Here is a 23,542-nt window from a genome sequence, read left to right as displayed (position 1 = left end):
TATGTCTGTGAGAAACAAGGAAAGTTCTGTCCATTCTAGCATTCACACCTTCATTGGGTCAACTGGTCTACCTTGACATTCTCTGCCCAGCTTCTCACACTCCAGGAAGCTGTGGGTGGGGCTGGGGACATGGCTGAGCTCCATGGCTGGGCAGTAACTCTGCACAAGTGTCGCCATATACAATGGCAGCTGCCACTGTTCGTTCTTATCAGGGGTTCTATTGGGCTTCTGTCATGCTTGCCTGTCCAGCATCATTTTTCCCAAAGGCTTATTTTATTTTATGTGTATGAGTGTTTTGCCTGCTTATGTATCAGGTACATACTTGGTACCCATGGAGACCAGAAGAGGATATTGGATTCCATGCAACTGGATTTACAGATGGCCATGAACCACCATATAGATGCTAAGAACGGAGCCCTGTTGGAAGAGCAGCAAATGCTTTTAACCGCTGAATCATCTCTCTGGCCCTTCCATTTCTTCCCCAGGCTTTACTTGGAGTTGACTCCAACTTGCTGGGAAATAGTTCTTGACCTGTGGTAAACTTGGGAGAAAAGTCAGCTCATTTTCATTGAACTTTTTCAACGTGCAAGAGGGAACTCCAATAGAAATGGAAGTGAAACCCAGATGACAGAAAAGAGATCCTAGGTAGGCAGGGGAAAGGAGATTTTCAGTGATGTTTTTATAGGACAATTTCCTCAGTCAGTTCTCTGTCTCTCTCTCACTGAACCTGCAGTGTACCTTGTGGCTTGGGAGCTCCAGGGTTCTTTATGTCTCTCTTCTACTACACCCCGAGTACCGGAGTTACAACATTTGCCACCATGCCTGGCTTTTACTTGGGATCTAAACTCAGGTCCTCATGTTTGCACAACTAGCACTTTGACTTGAGCCATCTCCCTGCCCCTTGATGATAGTTTTTGAAAGCCTGAATCAAGACTTTTCAGTATGAACCATTAAACATCTCTCTCTCTCTCTCTCTCTCTCTCTCTCTCTCTCTCTCTCTCTGTGTGTGTGTGTGTGTGTTTGTGTGTGTGTCTCCTCTGTCTCCCCCTTTCCACTCTCCCTATCTCCTCCCTCCTGTCTTTCCTTTCTTCCTTCTTTCATTCTTGTGTTTCTTCCTTTTCAGTCTTTCCCCCAATCTTCCTTCACTCCATTCTTCCTCCCTTCCTCATCCCCTCTCCTCTTCCTCCCTGCCTCCCTCACTCCCTTCATTACTTTCTCTTTTCTCCTTCCTTCTTTCCTTTCTTCCTTTCTTCTTCCCTCCCTTCCTCCCTGTCCCTGCCTTTCATGCTTGCTTTCTTGCTTGCTTTTTCCCTCCCTCTCTCCCTCTCTCCTTGCCTATTTTTTAACAGGGGGAATAAGTTTACAGTCAGAACATGGCTCAGGTTTGAGATGTCTGATCAGATGACTTTCAAGTACTTCTTCATCAGAATATGCAAACCCACAGGTCTGTGCAAATGCCAGATCAGCTTGAAGAACTTGGTTCTAGTCCTGGTGTGCCCTTGGCTCAGGTCGTTACAGCATCAGAATGTCTCACAGAATCAGGCTTCACAAATCAACCTTTTGTATGATACGGTGTCTGTGAGGTGGTTCCAAGGTGCGGAACGTGATCAGGAAGGAAGGTGGCTGATCTAGATAAAGGAGGGCCTGAAGGGAGAGGCTGCAGGCAAGAGCTGCAGCAGCAGGGGCCTCACAGGCTGTATATGGGCAATGGAGTTGCTTGCTGATAGGATGTGATGGGCCCATTTATCAACCACTGGCTGTAATGGTAGGCCTCAGACAAGTAAGGCAGGCAGAAAATCAGCTATGGAAACAGGAAGACACCCCATACCATTAGCAGGTGACTTTGGCTTTAGTGTGGGTGCCTGCTGTTGCTCAATGAGGGAAAATGGGGAGACCACATGTTAGGGAGAGAAACCTCAGGAACTCTTTTCAAAATAGGACCTTTCAAGGGCTAGCAAGAACTTTGGACACAAGATTCAAAGCATTTTTTACAAAGCGAAATATCACATTTCATGTGCGGGTTTTGCACTCAGTCTTTTTTTCAAACCAAAGCTCTGTCATTGGCATCCCGGTAAATATTTAATAACTAACTCTTTAGAAAAAAAGGAAGGAAAAAAAGTTCTGGTTAGTGCAGGTTTTAGCTGTGTAAATAGACCCTGATGGCCAATTTCCAGCAGCCAATATATCAACTGACTCATGAAATTCCTTAAATTTAACAATTGGCTCTGGTATGAGCCAGCTCCACCTACCCTGAAATTACAGAGTAGAGGTTCTAATTATCAGAGTTTTTGTGTGGATGAAGGGCCGGCCATGGGTCCTCTGTGCACCGCTCAGATGTCAATCACATCACAGAAGCTCAGAATGAAAGGCTAGCCATGCGCTTCACATCCTGTCCTCAATGAGGACCATTCTGGTGCCTCTAGACCTTAAGGTGACTACAGAGCAGACCCTGCCTCTGGAGGTCACAAAAGGTCATTATCTGCTGTCACCTCCGCATGCTTCCTGGTGATGTTATGTGGCCTGCTTTTCTGTGTGAGTCAGGTGCTGGGCAGCTGAGCACAAAGGCAGCCATTGTAGGGATGAGGGTTGGTACAATCTTTGCACAGGAGAGAAGCGCTCCCCTCAGGGCAGAAGGCAGTCACCAGAGGGGAACAAGGTGGAGCGTCCTCACCTGTCCAAGACCTGTAACATGTTCAGACACAGCAGGCAGACAATGAGGAAGCCCCAGGAAAGGAGAGGAGAGGAGAAGAAAAAGGTGGGGACACTTTCTTAGTGGCAGCTGCCGCAGGAGGAACGAGGAAGAAGAGGGAGGGACAAAGAGGAAGGCGACAGCTAGCTGTAGTTAGTTGGCAGGAAAAGGCTTCACCTGAGAAGCAGGTGGGGCGGGTTGGCTCGGCCAGTGTGCAGGTGGGGCCAAGTTCTGGGAAGCTGCCAGTTGTACGAAGAGGAAGGATGCAGGTGGGCAGGGCTGTAAAGTTCTGACGAGCAGGTATCAGTTTGTTTTAATATTAGTCATTTTACCCAAACTGCATTTACAAACAAAAGAGTAGCAGCTGTCACAAAAGATCACACACACACACACACACACACACACACACACACACACACACACACACACACACCCCACAAGCTGATGGAATTTAACAAAACAAGGTTGTCTTTGTCTTAACAGGAAGAAAGGGAAGATGGCTTATACTCTTTTCATCTTCCAGGTCCCTGTGTCATTTCATGCCTAAGTGCACCGAATTAAAGGGGCAAAGCCAATTTTTAAAAAGGCAAAAATGGCAAGTCAAGTGTGGGCAAGTCAAGGGAGGCACGAGGATCACTGTGAGTTCAAAATCAGCCTGAGCTACAATGAGGCTGCCTGAAAGCCAAACAGGACTAAGGTGCACTGGCAGCCCTTATTATTGTTAGCACTGCTAGATTCCATTCTGTCTTCCTTCCTACCCTCTCCTCCTCTCCTCTCCTCTCCTCTCCTCCTCTCCTCTCCTCTCCTCTCCTCTCCTCTCCTCTCCTCTCCTCTCCTCCCTCTCCTCTCCTTCTTCCCTCCCTCCTCCTTCCTCTCTCTCTCTCTCTCTCTCTCTCTCTCTCTCTCTCTCTGAGATAGGGTCTCTCCCTGTAGCCTCAGCTGCCTCAAACTTGCTATATAAGCTAGTCTTGCCTCAAACTCACACAGGATATATGGTGCGTTGCCACCTTACCTTGTCTACTAGATTGACTTTTTTTCTCATCTACTCTTAGTCTTTGTATATGTGTATATTGTGTATGTGTGTGCATGTGTATGTGTGTATATATGTATATATTGTATATGTGTATATTATGTGTATATTGTATAGTGTATGTTTATATATATATATTTATGTGTATATTGTGTATTTCTTATGTATATATATGTATATTGTATATGTATATATTGTATATGTGTATACATGTGCATCTATATTGTGTATGTGGTATATATTGTATATGGGTATATTGTATATATTGTATATATGTATATGTGTATATTGAACACAGAACTTATCACCTGCAACCTGTGCCCTGCCACATTCCCCTTTTCCCCTTGTTCTTCCCTCTTTTTTCCTAGACCAGTTTATTTCCGCTTTCATGCCTCTTGATTTTATAAAATCTAAAATCTAAAAACAATGATCGAGAAAAGACATATGGTGTTTGTCTTTCTGAGCCTGGCTTAATTTCCTTAATGTGATTCTTGCTGGTTATATCCATTTTCCTCCAAATGACATTATTTTTATCTTCTTTAGGGCTGAAAAATTCCATTGCATATACATGCTACGTTTTTCTTACCCAGTCCTCTGCTCGGTGGGTTTCACGACTTAACTGTTGTGACCAGAGCTGCAGTAAATGTTGACTGTGCACATAGCTCCATGAAATGTGAACGTAGAGTCCTCTGGATGAATACCAGCAAGTCATAGAGCAGGGTCACATGGCAGATCTCTCCTTAGCCTTCAGACACTTCTTCCATGGTGGTTGAAGTTTCTACATGTTCAGATTTTGGTGATTTGTTGGCTCAATTTTTATTTTTGATTTTTTTTGAGACAGGGTTTCTCTGGGTAGCCTTGGCTGTTCTAGAACTTGTTCTGTAGACCAGGCTGATCTTGAACTCAGAGATCTGCCTTCTTCTACCGCCCAGACAGAGCATTTTTGGAGAAAGAGATTTGAGCACATAGCACACTGCTTTAAACAATAGTAATTACAACCAAACAAATAGTTTTGATGGACATTTCAGTTCAGCACCTTTGGTCTTGACGTGAAACAAATGGCACCCCCCCATCTCCACAAGGATGTCCCCACCCCACCCACCCCACCAGACCTCTAAACACCCTGGGGCCTTCAGTCTCTTGAGGGTTAGGTGCATCTTCTCTGAATCCAGACCTAGTAGACCTCTGTTGTATATGTGTTGGGGGCCTCATACATATCTCTTTTTATGAACAACAAGGATAGCAGGAGCGGATATTTCCCAAATCTCTTGAACTCCCATCTGAGGAAGTCTTATGGGTTTTACACAGGAAAGGGATCAAAGACTAATATGCAAGTGAGTATTAATCCAGAAAGAGAAAAATTAGTTAAAGCCCAATGAGAAACTCTCTCCTTGGCTGAAGTGATTGGCAGGTTTCAGCCCCAATAAGTTCTCGGCCTTCTCTGCTACTCGGACAAGTCCTTTCCTTTCCCCAGCCTGTCTTTTGTAAACCTAGAAACCAGGTCAGGTACATAAGGCCCCTGCATGGCATGGAATTGCAAGACAATCGACAATCAAGAAAGACTCAGACCCTCTAAATACAAGGTAAATTATTTATTTTAAAATTTAGTTAGTTCATCTTAAGTACATAAATAATGCACGATTAAGTGTTCTATCTAAAAATGTCTAAAATGTGAAGGCTGTCAGAGTGCAGTTACTAAACACATTCTTGCCCAGATGGTTTCTCTCACGGAATGCAGACTCTGGCTTCTGAGTTGCTGAGTATCCCTTCTGGTCCTTTTGTATTCATTTACAATACTCTTTTACTACTGACATCACGAAGTGATGCTAGATAGTTTTCCTCATTAGCAAAGAGTCTTTGAGTGCTTGGTGGCTCATCAGAAAAGCCTTCTGAACTGTGAGCCATACTCCTTGCTTTAACAGTGTAAAGTGCAGGTAGGAACTTAATTACAGTGAAAGAAAGAGAGATGGGTGTGTGGGGGGGAGTTGGAAATATGGGGTGGCTCAGAGGATCATAACTCTTGACTCCTGCTTCCAGAAGACTTACGGTGAGCACAGCCCTGGATGACATCACACAATTAGGAAGGATTGGCCAATGGGAACAGAGAAAGGGCATTTTAGATGAAGGGAACAAAAGGTTGATGAATGCTGGAGACAACTATGCAGCTTGGAGACCTGTACCATGCCTTTGTCATGTTCAGTAGCATTTAGAAATTGTCTCTCAGGGAGAGAGGCAGAGGCAGAGACAGAGGCAGAGAGACAGACAGACAGACAGACAAACAGACAGTGTGTCTGTGCTTGTGTGTATGTGTGTGTGTGTGTGTGTGAGAGAGAGAGAGAGAGAGAGAGAGAGACAGAGAGACAGAGACAGAGAGAGACAAAGAGGAGAGAGAGGGTGGAGAGGGGGGAGGGGGAGAGGAGGAGAGAGAGAGGGGAGGGGGAGAGGGGAGGAGAGAGGAGGAGGGAGAGAGAGAGAGAGAGAGAGAGAGAGAGAGAGAGAGAGAGAGAGAGAGAGAGAGAATCAATCAGTTTACTGTCCTTTTTTTTTTTTTTCCTGGGTGGCTTTCAGATTCTTGGCAAATAATTGGCTTATCTTTCTAAGGATAAACATGTGTTGAGCTACTGAACTTGTTGGACAGCCAGCCTGGTGTTAGCTGAGCACTGGCCTTCAGATTGGCTAGCGAGCTGTTCAGGTGACCAGCGATAACCCTACAGACAGCGGACTCTCAGTTGAATCTTACCAGAAAGTGCTCTTCTACGACGAATACTTTGTGATGCCCACAGTGTTACCTGAAATAAAATAATTATCTAATGCATTTTCCATTTATATGATATTTTTTAAAAAATCAATATACTGCTCTGCCCCTGGTAGAACGAAGCACATAACAAAACCATGTGTCCCTGCCTCTGTGTGCATGGGAGGATGTCACTCTATAGGTAACGGACTGAGCAGGTGCTTGTACAAGGACCTACACGGATGCTGTGGGTGGTTTGTGTTGGTGCTACTTGATCTGTTATGTTTTCTGGAATGGAGAACACTTAGGAATCGAAATTGAAAAGACCTGGTATATATCTCTTGGAATCCTCAGAGTGTCTTAGGAACGCACCAACATCGTTGTATATATCTGTATCAGAGAGACAGCCTGTCCTAGTTAGTTACAGTAAAGTTGTTACTTGTTTGGGATGGTCTTGCTCACGGTTTTCTGCCTAGAAGCCTTATTACCTGCCCCAAGAACGATCAATGGCTTCCTTACTCACATCATCATGACAACCACAACTGTCCGGCCTCAGTCCTGAATTATTTTCTTGGGCCAGTATTCCTTCCATTAAAAGCCACTGCCTTGTATCAGTCAAAATTCATGATTAGAACTGACTTGACAAATGTGAGACGGTAGAAGGCATGTTCTAATAAGCCTTTAATTCTGTGTTAATTGCATATCAGTAATAAGTACTGGATGATTTGTGGGCGTGTTGTACAGAACGTTCCTCTTTATTGATCAGTAATTTTCTCACCTCTGCAAAGACATCCTGACATCTAAATGAGGCCCACTGATCTACCCTGGTGGTGGACAAGGTTGGAATATGAAAGGCAGGCTGTGATAAGGAGTTTCTAAACACAACGTAGAGGCTCGAAAGAGGGAGGATGCCCGAATTTTAGCCCCTGCAATGGCTTTGCAGATTCATGTCTAACTCGGAACCATGACTCATGAGGACAGAAGCAAGAGAGGGTGCTGTCCCTGGGTCGTAAACCACCTGGGTGACAATCAAAGTCACCAGGACCTAAAGCAGGAGAGCTTTTCCCTACACTTGTATACACCACAAAAGTCAATTGAAAACCAAATCAACAGACGGCGTCACAGGATCACAGCTGGGCGTTGTGAAATGGCAGCGAGCACACAGGATGGCTGCTAGCTAGAGAAATCTGTGGGTTTATTGGATTTCCTTTTCTAAGTGACTGTGTTCAGCCTTACCCTCAATCCTCTCTGAGGTGACCCTTGCTCCCGTATTGAATTAAAAGGATCTCAAACATGTGGATCTACCCAAGGCACTTTTGATATACAAGTTAAGGGAACCTTTGCATGGGAGACAATTTGTTAGTGGGATTCAAAGCACTGGGAAAAAGAGTAAGGAGGAAGGGAGAAAGGATCTTCATGTCTTAACCTAATGAGTCCACTGTAAGGACTTAAACTACATACTATAAAAAAGGAAAACAGAAATGTTTGTGTACTAGTAATGTCCATTTTTGAAATGTATAAGCAATCGGATTTTGGTAACTTTCATCTCTTTATTTACTTATTGAAAATAGATATTTTTCACAAATATATTCTGATTATGGTTTTCCATCTTCCAACTCCTCCCAAATCCTTCCCACCTCCCAACCCAGCCAAATACACACCCTTTCTTGCTCTCTTTTTAGATAGAAGATTGTCTAGCCAGTTCTTTTAAAAAAGGGACAAAATGAAATCTATTTATCTATCTATCTATCTATCTATCTATCTATCTATCTATCTATCTATCTATCTATCATCTGTCTATGTCTCTGTATATATGTGTATAAAGTAAACTTTTTACACACATATATACTTCTACATGTACTATAATGATACACATAGCTTCTATTAATCAATATCAGTATTTTGTATGTAAACAGATGGATAAAAATTATTTATATAGTATAAATATATCTTACTATTCTACAGTAGTTGATTACTATATTCTTAAGTTGCTGTTACTAATAATAGTGTCAACATATTCTCCTTTAGATACTAAGAAAAAGCATAAAAGAACGTGTATAAGAAAATTTTTAAAAAAGGGATATTTAGCTCTAAAATTCTAGTAAACCAACACCCCTGCCTCATACCTGGGTGTTAATTATTCAGATGTTATTCCACACATTTATACCGATTTCAAGCAGTAAGAGAAACATTTTCACTAATATTTCTCAGCAGCCTTTCTCCTTCCATTGCAATCAAATTCAAAAAAGCACTAAAACCTCGGTAGAGATGTGGATGTAGCCATCCATCAATGGAAGGGTAAGTATAAATAGATGGCAGAATTTTTCCATCTCCGTAGTTCTCATCACACTCCTGTGTTAAACAAGCAGACAGGGATTGTCGGAAAGGACCACCTTCAGTCAAAAGCTTGCATTCACCACTCAGGATGTGCAGATGGTTACCGGAAACCTTTGATCTACCAGCCCAGAAGCTTCTGCACTGTGATAAGTGTCTGGGAACCATGGGAGAGTAGGTGTGCAAATATTTAAAGAATCAATAACACCGATCCCTAAATTTTATAAGACATGTACGGAGTTATATGTCAAATAACATCAACCACAGCATGTGTCGTTGTTATTATATTTAAGACACACAAAACACGCCATGCTATTTTTGTGTACCGTTTAATTATATGTGAGTGACATCATATTATAGCCAAGCAACCAACTCCTTGTGCGTTGTTTTTCTATTTTAACACGAAGAGCCGTATATTCACAGAATGCATTCATAGATGTATGCTTCATTCATTAATTTTTTTCCACACTGATTTTGTCGAGCACCGATTTAGGGAAATAATCTGCGAACGTTTAAAGTGCACCCCTGGGCGAGTTGTTTACACCCACGAGAGGACTTGAATATTAAGAAGTAACTGAAGGTCTTCACTATGTAGGAAGTCTTCCTTTCTTGTCTCGCGCATCTTTCATTCATACATCTCTCCTTTGCCCCTCACCTAAGGCAACTACTGATTGACGTGTCGTCACTATAGAATTCCTCGCATTTTTATACAAGCTAAAGTACGCAGTCCCCCTTCCCCTCTGCCTGGCGTGTTCACCTCAGCACTTTGTTTTTGGGGACTCAGGTTGTGCATGTCAAGGTCTCCCCTTTCACTGAGAAGTATTCTGTTTCCCCCGCGCACCCTCACAATACTGTTTATTTGCTCACGCGTAAGCAGACAACAGGGCTGTTTCCAGTTCAGGTTATCATGAAATGAAGCTTCCGGTAACGTTTACGTGTGTGTTACTGTGGTGTCAAAGTCTGTTTTGTTTTCTCCTGAGAAAAGGCCAGGGTTCCTATTGTACATATATGTTTAAATTTTTTAAAATGCCGATATATAATACATATATTCCATCTGTGCCTTTTAAAGCATACATTACAATTCCTGAAATAGTATCATTGCACCTTCAAGTTTGCCCATTTATCCAGCGTGTTCTTCCTTCTCCAGGAAGATCTATTTCATGTTGATCTTGTGCAGACTTTTCCTATGTGGCTCTTTAAGAAATGGACTAGGGAGTTAGGCTAACACAGTTGACTTTAGAGTTACATTTCAGTATTTCTTTTGTGCTGTCTGTTTCTTTCCTGCAACTTCCTGCTTGGTTCCTGGCAGTCACTGCGGAGAACGCATCAGTAACTGCTCCTTTTAGAACCAGAGTTAACAGCTGCTTGTCTTTCTCCTTGAGAGCTGTGTATATTTTCTTGACTTTTTGTCTGTTGAGACTCTGAAGTTACGATCCAGGACATAGAGGAGGTCTCCTGGTGATGACGTTGCAGTTTAGAAGCCGGGGCGAGCAGCTCGCGTTCACTATCAGATATCACGCCTGCGATCAGCTTTTTACCCAACCTCAGTTTCAAGTGCTTTTTGTTTGCCCAGTGCGTGCTTGGATCAGGGGTCAGTGGGCTGGCTTTTGAAACAGGCAGGCGTTCCTTTCTTTACCTTTCATTGAGTTCTCAAGGTCCTAAGACATCCCAGGTTTCTGCCGGCTCCTTTCCCTCATTCCTCCAAGCAGAATACAAGCAACCCACATCACTCTTGTGTGGCAGCTTTCTGGACAGACTCTCCCAACTCAGGGAGCTCAGTCTCCCGTGCAGGGAGGATCAGTTAGAAACCGACTGCTCTCTATGCTTACCGATCACTGGAGTTGCCATACAATATTCTAACTGGCTGGCAACACTTATTTATTCAGCTGTCCCTAGACCTTTGGTGCTCTATTTTAATTATACAAACCAGTCTGGAGAATTTTCATTACACCCTTGCCTATTATGCATTTGCATTGGAGATCACAGACAAATGAAAATTTGGGGGTCCTAATGTCTGAACGTCAACTTGAGTAAAAAATGCTAAATTCTGCAGTGTGCTTAGCGCAGTCACACTCCCCCCCCCCAAGCCACATTTCAGCCCCTATCTCTCCACATTCTGACCAATATTTGGTATTATCAATGATTAAACAAATTGTTATCTAAATGTGAGGAGTGTTGTCTGATTGTTTAATCTCTAATTCCCTAACTACTTATGAGGCTGAGCAAATTGTCATACATACTGATGTTTCAGGTTGCGTCTCCTAGGAATTACCAATTCATGTTTGTTTGTTTGTTTCATTTTTAAATTAGGAGTCTTCTTCTTGTTGACTTGTGGGAATGCTCCATGCATTTCCTGATTTTGCATCCTTGTCATTACAAAGATTTTCTTCTGACTTTGTTGCTTATATTTTAGTTTAATTGGCACAATTTCCAATAAACCAGTCAATGTTGTAAGCCAGATGTGATATTCCAAGTCTTAGATTCCTAGCACTTGGAATGTAGATGCAGGAGGCTCAGGAGTTCAAGACCAGCCTAAAGTATGTAGATAAGTGGATACAAGGGCAACGTGGACATGAGACTACGTATCCAGACAAAAAATAGTTTATATTTTAATTTATATCTTATCTACCTTTTAAAGTCAGTTTGACATAGCCTAGAATCATCTGTGATGGGATTCTCTGTTGATGGCTTGCCCAGATTTGGCCTGCAGGAAGGTCTATGATATGGTGAAGAGTTGAGGGTAAGAGAGTTCTTCTGACTGGTATAGTAGGGCCCAGTCCACTATGGGTGGACAATTTCCTGGGTCTTGGACTGTTAAGAAAGCCACCTCACAAGCTTAGGAACAAAACATGAAGCAGCATTCCTCCATGGTTTCTGCTACAAGTTCCTGCTTGATTTCCAGTCCTCCCCAAGTTGGTTTGGTTCTGAATGTTTTATCACAATAACTGAGATGAGACTGAAACAAATGCAGTCAAGTTTAATTACATTTTGTTTTATGATTTTTAGTGTTGATAACCTCTCTAAAATATCTCTGACACTTTCCACTCAGTTTTGAACATCTATTATGTTACAGGATCTTTTCTAGGCTCTGGAGAATATAATGGCTAGAAAGAAAAATAGGAAAACCAAGTAAGATGCATCAGCTGCCAGAGTCACACCCAATTGAACTTCGGGTACTGATTATTGGTGAACAGAGGGCAGAGTAGTGGCTTACTGAAACGCTCAGCCTTTGGAACTTCATTGTCCAGATTTCTATCCTATTTCCCATCGCTTAGGAGCCGAAGGAAGTAATTCAATTGCTGTTCTGTGCCTCAGTTTCCTTACTTCGAGAAAGAATGTTAGCAAAGTCTACTAGATATTGAATGTACACAACGATCTGGAGTAGCTACAAGAGCCCCTGAACTTACATAAAGTCCCTGCTGCATACTAAGTGCTACTTACCCATTTGAGTAAGTCAAATCAAATATGATGTGATAAAATCAGATAGTAGAGTGGGTTTGGGCCCCAGACAAGTGTTTCATATAAAGTGTCATCCTGTTGGTGACACTTGAACACAATCCTAAAAGAGGGGAGTTTGTGAAACCCGTTTTGCTTAAGGTGTAAAAATTTAGGCAGTTGTACCATGATCTTTTAATCGCTTCCATTCATTTAAACTTTTGACATTTCGTCAGTCTGTCTAGACTTTAATTCTATGTATGGTGATACATTTAACAATATTTTCGTTAATTCCTTGAGAATTTCCTACAGTATATGTTGAACATATTCACCTCTTCTCTCCCATAACTCCCACAACCACCCTCTTCATTCACCCATCCCTTCCTACCCCCTTAAGATTTCTTTTTCTTTATTTGTTTTCTTTTCCCATTGCATCCAATTTGTGTTGCCTGGCTAGTCTTGGGAGCAAAGCCTGCCCCGGCATGTGGTAGACCTACCAGGGGTCACATTACTAATAAAAATCAATTCTTCCTCTCCCAGAAGCTATCAAATGCTGATATTCTGGAAGCATGCCAATCTCTTAGTGGTTTTAATAGTTTTTCTGTAAAGTTTCTGAAACCTTTTTTTTTTTTGGTGAAAATAATCAAAATATTTATAAATTGTCATATATTTATCTTCTTTTTCTAATCATATACTTCATGCGTTTTTTAATGGAGTGTAGTATAATGCTGAATTAATGAGAGGTTGAAGACATATTTACAGTGTTCCTGATTTAATGAGAATTCTTTAAATATTACATCATTAATTATTTATTATGATCGCTGTAGGTGTTTAATTGGTACTTTGCAACAGGTTAAGAACATTCCTCCTATTCTTTGTTAGGAAGTTTGAAGTTGAATTTTTCTGAAATTATGCCTTTTTTTCCTGATAATTTTGAATAATTGCATCCCTTTAATTCAAGCCACTTGACTGAAATGTCCTTAAGTAGATTTGTTACATGTGAGTTCTGTTGAGGAATTTGTGCCCCTGTTCTATACAGACTTTGTTTGCTTCTCTGCTGACTGGGGGAGCCATTCTGTCTGGTCTGCTGTGTATCCCAGAAAACATTACCCATTTTTTCCCTTATACTCATCTGTGGAGAAGATTGGCTAATGAGAAACACCAAACGTAGCAGTGATGGTGGGAGGCTAACGCAGTACGACTCCCCATTCCCAGCTCACAGTATAGGGTGTGCTTACTGCCCCTTTCTATGTCCATTTCCTTTTAAAGTTTTTATTCTCAGAACTCCCTAGATTCCACTGGGCTACTTAGAATGGTGCCCTCTTTCTTGTGATTCTTAACTCTGGGCTCCAGCAAAACCACCTGTTATCACCCTTCTTTGTTCCTCTAAGGCAGCTATTTCCTCTGATGCTTCTGACATCTCAGTTGCTCCAAAGGCATCCCTTAGACCTTGACCCTTTAAAATATGACAGGTGTTACCAGTTCATTTCCCTTGAGGTACCTTGCCGGATTTATGCTTCCCATGGCAATGCGTGCTGGCCCATCTTGCAAAGCTTTGGGAACATGACCCTTTTCAGCCCTTTGACTTCATGACATCCTTGTACTAAGTAAGCTCGGTAGTCACCATCATTTTAAAGATACTCTGTAAAAGAGAGATTTGTATGAAAATCTTCTACGAGAGCTGAAAAACTAAGAAAAATGCATATAAAGTGAATGAGAATTACATGTGTTTATTTTCTCCACTTACATTTTTTAAAAATTGGATTAATTCCCATGTCTTTAAAATTTTCATAACCATTTGCTTTAGAGAGGGCCATTTATTCTTCTGAAGCAATTAGCGTATCCAGTGCCTTTTAAACATGAGTTCAGTGGTTGGAGTTATTTAATTCCAGCCTTTGTTCTTCAGCCAGGTATGTTCAACCCGCAGTCCATGGGCTATGTGGCTGCCATAGCTACAAATTCAGCCCAACACAAAACCATAAAGTTAAAAGTATTATGAAATGTTTTTTTTTGCAAATTTTTATTGTCACTTGATTGTAAGGTTCTAGAAGGGCATGAACTCAGTAGATGACAATGCCATGTTGCAATATCCAAAGGGAGGAAATGCCTGTTGAAGCTGGGCTTACGGCAGGGAGGGGGAGCACTTCCGGTTCCATGTATCTCTGAGGTAGAGCCTTGGGACACAGGATGCTCTTTATACCTGGAAGGTGTCACTGAGTGTGTTGTTGTCCTTCCATGAGGGTAATTTTCCTCCAGTCAGTGGAAGGTGACGTTACATGACTCCACCCAACATGCCAACAGCCCCTTTTGGACACAGGCATACAGGAAGTAATTGAGACATTTAAAGCTTTGTCATCCTAAGCAAGACACCCACGAGGAATATGAGCCATCTTACTGAAAAACTGGATCATTCAGGGTATAGAGAGGAAGAGAATGAAATCATACTAGAAACTCTCTCCATCCTTTCTGACATTTAAGCCTCAAAAAATTCTCACTGATATTACATGATTTCTAATTATTATTGAGGCTCGGATGATTATATATATGTATGTATATATATATATGTACGTATATGTATATAATTCTTGTATTAAGTTTTTTCAATACATTCTCACTTGTTAGCACTTTCTGGCATTTGTTACTATATAGCCATTTGACAAGTGAGGGAACATAAAGGAGCTAAATTACTCAAAAAATTTCTAGTACATCTCCAGTAAACCAACATGCCTGAACTTAACGTCATTCCAATTGTCAACAGGCTTTGATTTCCGTATGCAGTTAGACCCCTGTATCCTAGGATTCTCTCCTAAGAGAAAGGAGCCCATGAGACCTATCATAAGAAACTTTCCACTGTGTGCAGATGCTCAAGGGTGGGACTACACAGCTAATTACCTCCTTGTCTCAGAACATCCTCACTTGGACCAAACCACAGGATATCAATCTTACATTTAAGCTCGTGCTCATCTTTACCCCTGTGTGGAAGGCACAAAAGGTTCAGCTCATTAAATGTAATGGTCCATGAAATTTTCAGTCTATGGCACATTTGTGAATCTTCTGACACATATTGAGAAGGAGGAGGAGGAAGAAGAAGAGGAGGGGAGGGAGGAGGAGGAGGAAGAGGAGGAGGAAGGGTGGTTATGGGCCACTGTAGCTCTTTATCATCAAACACCTGCCATACTCCAGATGCATTACAGGTGCATTGGGTAAATGGCGAGTCCTGTATCTTTCTGTCTTCCATATAGACATCCATTCCTCCTTGTTACTGGAGTTATATCTCTTTCATGTTTAATGTCCAAAGCCAAGAAACAGAACCTAGGCTATGACTGAATACCAAAAGCCTAATTTGGGGTTAGGGTGATTTACTCACAATTATTGGAAGCAAGTTATCATGGGCTGATTTGTTACATGTGAACACTCACATAAAATAAAAATAGACCTTAGAACAAATGACTTAATAACATTGACTTCTGTTCTAGCTCTGGACACCTAGGCCTATGCTTCCTCTGAAGAGGAACATCAACTCCTCAGGTTTGATAATGCAAGATTCTCATGCAAGGCTTCTTTCCAGCCTCATGAGTCTGAGGTGCCCGGCAATGGCAGGATCCAGAAAAGCCATGTGATGGGAGGAGTTCCCACTACCTCCCATCTTCAGGAAGTTTACAGTAGAAATCCGACGCTGAAATCAAGTTATTCTGTGAGCTCCATAGAGAATGTAGAATCTTAAACAAGGGTCCAGAATCAGGAGCTGTTTCCCCCACTTTTATTATCATGCTTAAATAATTTATTGTGTGTTGGTACACACATTCCACAATGCACATTTGGAGGTCAGCGGACATCTTGTAGGACTTTGTTCTTCAAGGCCTCCACGTGGCTTCCAAGGATGAAACTCAGGTTGATAGCAAGCGTCTTTATCTACGGATCCATCTGGACACAGATGCCCCACGGATACAGTATTTTCCCATGCTGCATTCATCTTCCCCTTGGCACCACTCTTTAAGGTTCCACACTCCTTCCTACAGGTTTTATAATTTGCATTATCTTCATGATTTTAAGATGATACCATCCCATCCCTAGTCCAAGGTCTATATTAAAAGTCCCATTGAATTCCATGAAGTTAATCAGAACCGTAATTTTACATATCCTAGATCATTTTCACAAATATGCATGATTAATATTTGGTGCCAATCTGACTTGGCTGGAGATGGCTTTTATGTTATATTTAATTAATCCAGGGATGGGTGTGTTAATGCATATTGGTTCTTTAACAAACCAATGGGGACCAAGAATCTTCTTTACGAAGTTCACCTAACCTCTTAGCCTTAATTCACTTCTCATCATTAAAATAAGGAATAAAGAATAAGAGATATGGTGCCATGCACTTTCTGTCCTCTGCGTAGAGGTCTGTGTTAGTGCTCTGTATATAATAAGCATTTAATACATTAAGTTATTTATTTCCCTTCTTGGTTGCATGCTTTGCAGCCAGGTATCATGGCTGTTACTTTAATTACATGGGAATCTAGCAGCACCTACTTTAAAATCCAGGGAACAGGCAGAATCAACTTGTGAGCAATAAAACTCTGAAATGAATGTCAATGGAATTTCATTTCAATATAATGACATCAAAGCTCAGTTATGAGCTACATGAAAAGAAAGATCAGCCTCATTACTTCAACGTTACACCCTTTTTGGACCAAAACATGAATTGCTTGGTTTGATTACCTACCTTGTTTACTGCACTTGGCTCTAAATGACTTCTGATTGTTCCTCCAAATCAAATCCATCTTCAAAGGTATTTCTTAACACTGAAGGGATTCAAAACACTATGCCATGGGCTTTAATCTGAATGCAACAGAAAGAGGAGCCGGCAGTCTCTTTGTCATGAATTAATAAGCAACAAAGGGAAAAAAGGGGGGTTAGATTAGAATACCTGGATTCTAGCCCTCACTTTGCAAATAATTAACTGGGTTTGAGTAAGTTACTCCAGGATGGGTCTTTGCTTCTCCAACTGTATAATGAGGGAATTGGGCTAGAGGATTCCTTTCGGCTGCACTCGAATGATCTCAGTGTAGTAGGAAAATATAGGGATACATGCACTGTTTATCTGTTGAATCCAGCAACCTTCAATATTATTACATTATTAGTATGGTAGAGTGGGATGGGTGTCTAATTGGTTTATGTTTTGATTGGTTCATTCATTTCTTGAGACAGGCCTTCACTTTGAAATAGTCCAGACTAGCCTGGAACTCAGGGCCATTTTTCTGCCCTGTCCTCACTAAGGCTAGGATTGTAGGCCTCTGTTTCAATGCCCCACCTTTAGATAGGTACTTAAATGAAATCCTTTAAATGGAAGAAAGTGAAAGTAAATTGAAGAATGATTGTTACTTCTAGACAGAACAAAACAACTGTTTAGAACAGCCTATACATTGTCATGCTGTAAGTAACATGGTATCTAATGTAAGCTTCCCAAAGCTGCAATGTATTGTTCCATGTAAGCAACTGGTCCTGAGGACTTGCAGAGGACTAGAGTTTGGTTCAAGCACCCCCTACCTCCACCCCCAGCAGCTCACAATGGCCTTTAAGTCCAGATCCAGGGGATCCAATGCCCTTTTCTAGCCTCTCTGGACATGCTTACACAGGTGAATAAACACACACAAGCAGACATATGCATAAATAAAAATAAAGGAAGACACTTCTTATAAAGAGAAGGAGTTCTTCTAGAGGCTTTTGTAAAAGGAGACACTCACTTCCAGGAACCTACGTGTATCTCCTATTGCCAGGTTAGTTCTGATTGGGTAACCTTCTCTCTGAGCCAATCACTGAAGACAATAAAATCGGATAGGAATTTAAAGGGAACCAGGACATTTTCCTGGAGCAAGCACACAGAGAGAGAGAGAGAGAGAGAGAGAGAGAGAGAGAGAGAGAGGAGAGAGAGAGAGGAGAGAGAGAGAAGAGAATGAAGAGGAGGAGAAGGGAGGAGGAAGAAGGAAGAAGAGGAGGAGGAGGAGGAGGAGGAGGAAGAGGAGGAGGAGGAGAACACCTCCATGCAGAGTATATGACAGAACAGACAGAATGAAGCATCTCCAAGGAGACATTGTGCCTTGAAGGAAGGAATGTGGCCAGCAGAGGACCTCACAGCAAATGCCCCGGACACAGCATCAAATATTAGTAACCCAGGACTGAAAACAACTTCAAATGACCCCTTATCATACCAGCTTTAGTATTTAAAGTGACTTGGAATTTATGGGGGGAGCTTTAGTATATTTGACAGGAAAAGCAATTAAAAGGGGTAGGAATGACTTCCAAGTTCTAATTGGTTTTTTGTTTGTTTTTTGCTTTATCTTTGTGACCAATGTATCACTATGTAGTTCTAGGTGGCTTAGACTTTGCTCTGTAGCACAGACTGGCTTTGAATATTTTATTATTTTATTACAGTGACAAAATTGTGACTAGTAGACCAATCCATCTCACACCTGTGTTTGTATCTGGTGTGAAGGTTAGTCTTAATTTTCAGCTTGATGAGATTTAGAACCATCCTGGAAACACACTTCTGGGTCTGTCTATGAGGGTATTTTCAGAAAGGTTTCTCTGAATAAGAAAGACCCTCTGATGTGGGCAACATCCTAGATATGGTATACTATTCCATGGGCTAAACTCTCGGACTGCGGAAAAAGGAGAAAGATTGCAGAGCCCCAGCATTTATTCTTTGTCTTCTTCTTCTTCACGGCAAGTGCAGTGTGACCAGCTGCATTAAGCTCTATGGTGGTTTGAATGAGAATGACCCCCATAGGCTCATATATTTGAAAGTTTAGTATCCAGTTGGTAGAACTGTTTTGGGAAGGATTAAGGGGCGTGGCCTTGTTGGAGGAGGAGCATCAGTGGGGATGGGCTTTGAAGTTTCAAAAGCCCATGCAGTTCCCAGTTTGTTTCACATTGCCTCTTGCTTATGTGTCAGATGTAAGCTCTCAGCTATTGCTCCGGGGTCATGCCTGCTGCAATGCTCATGATGGTCATGGCTCACCCTTGGAAACTGTAAGCAAGCCTCCAGTTAAATGCATTCTTTTTTAAGTTGCTTTGGTCATGGTGTCTCTTCATAGCAATAAAACAGTGACTGAGACAAGCCCCTCACACCATGATTTCTTGACACAGTAGACTATACCCTCAGACTGTTAGCTAAAATTAATCCCCCCCCCCTTTTTATGTTGCTTTTGTTGGTACCTGGCTAGCTCATTCACTTTTATCTCAAACCTTACTTCCTGGCAGACTTGCTAGTCTCTCTGCCAAGGTCACTGTGCTCTCACTAGGGAGCTTTGCTTTCTGTATGTCATCCTGACCATGGTGCACCTTATATATATGGTGATTATCAGATTGTCTAATTTCCCTGAGAATCCACAAGCTACATTGTGTCTGTTATGGTTTACCATTAATTCTAGAAAACCGAGAAGACAATAAATACTGACACAAATAATAGCTAGCAAATGGCAAAATTAGGTAATTTTGGTAAGACGTGGTATAACATGGGTTCAATTTATTCTCATACTGAAGACCAGAGAGCATCTCTGTGTTTGGTTACCGTTTAGTAGATATTTTTTGGGTTAATGCATTAATTGCTAAGATTTTACTTTGTAGTCTTAAAATAATTTGTTATGATAGTTTTGGTTCCAAGGGAAATTTGGATATACATATATTTCTTTTAAAAATAGCTCCAAGAACCCAAATGAATATTAAACTCACAAGCATGTCTATTCTCCATTGATTTTAAAGTCATTTAAGCCATTCTATCAGACTGCGCCTACGTAGTTAAGAACTCAAATTAGATCTAGACAGTAAAAGACAGTGTCACAAGACAAAGATACCTCATGGATTTTTAAAGAGGAGCTCAAGCCTTCCTTTAGTTTGTTCTCACCTAATTTTGACAGCTTTAACGGGCTTGGCTACATGTACATTCAATTCTGCAAATTTAAAGGGAAAAAGAATTTATGAAAGAATGGAAGAAAGTTTATTATAAGGTGTTAGGATTAGCAGTCCAAAAGCAAACCTACGCATGTGTGTGTGCGCGCGCGCGCGCGCACACACACACACACACACACACACACACACACACACACACGGTGCAATAAATCTAAGGACATTTATATAGTGTTGAATAGGTGATTTTTTTATTAAAAATGCTTTTGACGACTTAAGAAATGACCAATTCAACTGCAGGTGCAGGGAATGCCTGGTAATTGTCAATGCTTCAATTCAAAATAACTGATTAGCCTAATTCCAAGACTCTGGGAGTTTGCCCGTAGGGATTTCCAGTTCTTGGCTCTCTGTGGAGAACCCATTCCCTTGGGGTTGCAAATGGCCAACATTCATTGTAGTCCCTCAGCTAACTTTCCTGCTCACAATAAAAGCTTGCCAGGCTTCCTGTTTGGCTTCCCTAGTTTGAGTGTTGTCATAAAATCCGAGCTTAGAGTTGAGTGTAGAAGTGACAACAGAAATCCAAACTATGAGGAAGCCATTTTTCTCATGTCAAGGATTGAATTTTAAAGTGGTGTCTTGAACTGGTGCGTTGTCTTCACCCATAAAATGATAGTGTGAGGGAAATAATTTTAAAATATTTGAAAGACATGAAATACCATCAAGATAGTAGGGCTAATCTTACTATTTTCATTAATAAAGTGAAGGAATGATTTTTTTCCTACTATTATAATGGTAGGCTATTGTTGTTGACTATTCTGAGTATAAGTACTGGGAACAACAGTTTCCTATAAATATTAAGTAAATAAGTTAAGGGTCATCTTACTAGGTCCCATGGTTTGGGTAAGCTGAAGAGGTCAAACATTGAGTTGAATGAAGGGAAATTATATTTTGCTATGCTCATAGCAGAAACATTATGACTCATTGACCTGAGATCCTTGTAGATCTGTTCTGCTTTAAAAAATAAAACAAAAAACAAAAACAAACAATCCTTATTTATATTGCTGTCTGACCCAGAGTAATTAGGTGTAATGGCCTCAAAGAAGATTGTGTTATCTGTTATTTGTCATTCGCTGTGACTGAGTCGTACCTGAGCTAAGCACCGTAAGTGAGGAAATGTTTATTTTGACTCATGGTTTCAGCCCAAGGTGCTTGGGCTGCCTTGCTGTTAGGTTGTGGTGAGGCAGCCATGGAGCTAGTGAGTATGCACTGGAGTAAAGCTGTGGTCCTCATGGCGACCATGAAACCAAGGGGCAAGGTAAGTTCTTCAACGACAGGCCCAGCTAGAATCCTTTCAACCAGAGCCTTCCTAGCAGCCCATTCAACGAAATGATCCATCAGTATAGTTAGTAGCCTTACAATCCAAGTACCTCTCAATATTCCCACCAGCTTGAAATGAAGCTGTTCTGAGGGAAACCTCATTTCTAAGCCAGAACACCCAGAATTACATGGACCTGGGACATGACTGAGCGCAGTCAAATTGCCTTCCAGTCTCGGATCTGCTTCAATTGCCATCCACATTGGAGACGCTCTCTTCTGTGTTGCTTATCCACCTATAGACATCTGCTCTGATGTATGGTTAATAAGACTTGATGTCCAACTCTATTGAACATTTACATTTCTTTGTCAGATGCTAATAATAGCAATGCACTTCATTCTTTTAAATATAACAATCTATGAGCAAAATGCTCTGACAATACCACAAATATAATACAGAGGAAATGGTCAGTATTTTGAGTTTTCAGTGCAATTGTATTGTTCTGACATTGGGATTGGGAATTAATTAATGTTACCCCTACTAGGCCTCATCATGGAGCTGGAGGAACAGAATGTTCTCAATGATCTGACCTCTTGGGTGTGGGGAGATGGATTATGGGTGTATTTAGATACTAGGGAAAGACTTCCAGAAAGTCTTGAATGTTTGAAGTTCACACCATTTAGCTTCTTGACAAGTCAGGTACTATTGAAAGCTAAGTTTTTCAACAGAGGCTAAGGGATTTAAGTCATCACGGGAAGAAAGAAAATCCTAGAATTTCTAAAAGGCATGTGAAAAGGAAGAGCCTCAGAGGTGTGCAAGGTGGACATCATCACGTAGGCATGAATGAGCAGGGAGTGGCCTCATTTCTACCTTCTTTTAACAATCTGCAGGAGGAAGCAGATATTTTGGGGCTACAACAGGAGGCTATTCTTAGCATCCAAGTTTAGGGAAATGTCAGACCAGTATGATTTATAGAAGGAAACGGTGAAGTCTGCATTGTTTCTTTCAATGTTATTTATTTATTTATTTTGAGATACTGTCTCACTATGTTCCTGGCCTTGATCTGGCTCTAATCCTCCTGCCTCCTCCTCATGAATATTGGGATTATTCCACTACTGCTGGCCAGTTTTCCTTATGGGAATCTTGTGGCCATAAGAGGGCTAAGAGGAAAACAGCAGTCTTCCTTCAAAGTATTTCACATATATTTGGTAAGAGAAAGATAACAACATAAAGATCACTGAGCAGCCTGCCTACCAACGGAGTCAAAGTGCTTTTGGTATAAGAGGCAGGCCACTCAAATAAGTAAAACCAAGCAAACAATATTTTCTTGTTTTTTTTTTTTTTTTTTTTTTTTTTTTTTTTGTGTGTGTGTGTATCCTTCAAACACATCTACAAGTACCCAGAATTTTCATTGTGAAACTTTCTCTGTTTTTCAATAAAGCATGACATTTGCCTAATGGAAAGACACATAAACTCTGTTTGAAAGCCAAGATACATACATATATACAAAGATACAAAGATACATGCATACATACATACATACCTACATAAATACATAAATACATACATACATATATACATCCCTTCTTAAATAAAGAAATAATAAAGATCAGAGTGTTTCTAAATCAGATAACGTAAAAATTTGTGGGAAGTTTTTTTTTTCTTTAACATTCACCTAGTCCCATTTACTTAGTCATTTTTTAAAAATTCTTTTAGAATACTGTCCACAGTGCACAGACTCTTCTGCTTCCACAGACGTTAACTAGTAGTGTTTGGGTCTCAGAATGTCCAGGTAGACAGAGAAGACTCCAGAGGTTTGTGTATGCCTCAGACAAGCACTGGAGTTTTCCAGAGATGAGGTGAACTCTTGACTGCACTTCGAGGTATCTGGTCTCAGATCTAACAAATCCATCGTGTTGATTTATTAATTCCTAATGATTTGGGAAATGCTGATAGGGACACAAGCTGGGCCTCTGTCTTCCTGGCTAATGCTTTCACAGTTGCCTATTGTTCTCTGCTCCCTGCTCCTTTCCAATATTGTAATTAGGACCAAATTTAGATGATCTTTATATTCACAGAACAAAGAAGTTTGAAAGACAG

This window comes from Rattus rattus, chromosome 4, assembly GCF_011064425.1.
Source record: "Rattus rattus isolate New Zealand chromosome 4, Rrattus_CSIRO_v1, whole genome shotgun sequence".
In the NCBI taxonomy this organism is placed as follows: Eukaryota; Metazoa; Chordata; class Mammalia; order Rodentia; family Muridae; genus Rattus; species Rattus rattus.
Note: the sequence above shows the minus strand (reverse complement) of the source record.